At 37.0% G+C, this 2,383-nt stretch overlaps 1 non-coding gene across 1 annotated transcript; it reads right to left on the bottom strand.

The window, feature by feature from the left end:
- Positions 1 to 1,835: 1,835 nt before the first annotated feature.
- On the bottom strand, positions 1,836 to 1,943 carry LOC130956892 (small nucleolar RNA R71). The gene has a single exon (XR_009077225.1). It is a non-coding gene; the product is annotated as a small nucleolar RNA R71 (small nucleolar RNA).
- Between the last annotated feature and the right edge of the window lie 440 nt (positions 1,944 to 2,383).

Raw genomic sequence — 2,383 nt, 5'->3', positions numbered from 1 at the left:
GCTGAGAAGCCATGTCTAATCTTATTGGACCGAGGTTTCAACTAATCATCACAATAGCTTGTTGATCTCTATCAATCTGGCTATTGGAGCAATGATCTGCTAAGGCTTGGCTGGCCATTGGCCATGTCTAGTGTTTTGGACCGAAGCTTTCTTTGAAAGCTTGGCTGGCTGTGAAGCCATGTCTAATTCCTGGACCGGAGTCTTAGACTAGCATTGCAATGATTCCTGGAATCCAAATTAAGAATTCTGAAACCTTTATTTTCTATTTTCATAATTTTCGAAAAAAAAGCACAAAAAAATTTTCAAAATCATAAAAACCAAAAATATTTTATGTTTCTTGTTTGAGTTTAGTGTCTAATCTTAAGTTTGGTGTCTTGCATGCCTTGTTTATTTGATCTTGGTTCTATTTTCAAGTCAATAGTACAGGGGACTGAAGATTCAGAACATGCAGCAGAGGAATTACACAGAAAAAGCTGGGCGTTCAAAACGCCCAGTGAAGAAGGACAGACTGGCGTTTAAACGCCAGCCAGGGTACCTGGTTGGGCGTTTAACGCCCAAAAAGGTAGCATTTTGGGCGTTAAACGCCAGAATGGATACCATTCTGGCGTTTAACGCCAGGATGGCACAAGGGGGAAGATTTTGTTTTTCAAATCAATTTTTTTTCAAGTTTTCAAAGTTTTTCAAAATCAAATCTTTTTTTTCAATCAAATGTTTTCAAAATCAATTTCTTTCCTTTTTCAAAGATACTTACTAACAATTAATGATTTGATTGAACATCTCAAGTTTGTTACCTTTTCTGTTGAGAAAGGTTTAATGTTTGAATCATATCTTTTCTTGTTAGGCAAGTCATTAATTTTTAAAATCAAATCTTTTTTTAAAATGTTTTTCAAATCATATCTTCTCAATCACATCTTTTCAAAAACCAATCATATCTTCTTAACCACATCTTTTTCAAAATAAGTTTTCAATCAAATATTTTTAATTTCTAATTTCAAAATCTTTTCAAAAATTACTTGATTTTCTCCTTTCACTCTTGGTTTTCGAAAATCAATTAAAGTTTTTCAAAATATTTTCAAACTTTTTCACTTAATTTTCGAAAATTTCCTTCCCCTCTTCTCACATCCTTCTATTTATGGAGTATCACTCCTTCTTAATGCACAATTCGAACTCTATCTGATCAAGTTCGAATTCTCCTTCTTCTTTCTTCTATTTTTCTTTTCCTCTGACACCTCAAGGAATCTCTATACTGTGACATAGAGGATTCCACATTTTCTTGTTCTCTTCTCTTTCATATGAGCAGGAGCAGAGACAAAGGCATTCTTGTTGAAGCTGACCCTGAACCTGAAAGGACCTTGAAGCGAAAGCTAAGAGAAGCTAAGGCACAATTCTCTATAGAGGACCTAACAAAAATCTTCAAAGAAGAAGAACCCATGGCAGCCGAAAACAACAACAATGCAAACAATGCAAGGAAGGTGCTGGGTGACTTTACTGCACCTACTCCCGACTTCTATGGGAGAAGCATCTCTATCCCTGCCATTGGAGCAAACAACTTTTAGCTTAAGCCTCAATTAGTTTCTCTAATGCAACAGAATTGCAAGTTTCATGGACTTCCATTGGAAGATCCTCATCAGTTTTTAGCTGAATTCTTGCAAATCTGTGACACTGTCAAGACTAATGGGGTAGACCCTGAGGTCTACAGACTTATGCTATTCCCTTTTGCTGTAAGAGACAGAGCTAGGACATGGTTGGACTCACAACCTAAAGAAAGCCTGGACTCATGGGAAAAGCTAGTCAATGCCTTTTTGGCAAAGTTCTTTCCACCTCAAAAATTGAGTAAGCTTAGAGTGGAAGTCCAAACCTTCAGACAGAAGGATGGAGAATCCCTCTATGAAGCTTGGGAAAGATATAAACAATTAATCAGAAAATGTCCTTCTGACATGCTTTCTGAATGGAGCATCATAGGTATTTTCTATGATGGTCTCTCTGAACTATCCAAGATGTCCTTGGATAGCTCTGCTGGAGGATCTCTTCATCTGAAGAAGACGCCTACAGAAGCTCAAGAACTGATTGAAATGGTTGCAAATAACCAATTCATGTACACTTCTGAAAGGAATCCTGTGAACAATGGGACTAATCAGAAGAAAGGAGTTCTTGAGATTGATGCTCTGAATGCCATTCTGGCTCAGAACAAGATATTGACTCAACAAGTCAATTTGATTTCTCAAAGTCTGTCTGGAATGCAAAATGCACCAAGCAGTACTAAGGATGCTTCATCTGAAGAAGAAGCATATGATCCTGAGAACCCTTCAATGGAAGAGGTGAATTACCTAGGAGAACCCTATGGAAACACCTATAATTCTTATTGGAGAAATCACCCAAATTT

This window comes from Arachis stenosperma, chromosome 1 (genome assembly GCF_014773155.1).
Source record: "Arachis stenosperma cultivar V10309 chromosome 1, arast.V10309.gnm1.PFL2, whole genome shotgun sequence".
In the NCBI taxonomy this organism is placed as follows: Eukaryota; Viridiplantae; Streptophyta; class Magnoliopsida; order Fabales; family Fabaceae; genus Arachis; species Arachis stenosperma.
The sequence above is the reverse complement of the archived record's forward strand: the minus strand, read 5'-3'. Positions and strand labels throughout refer to the sequence as shown.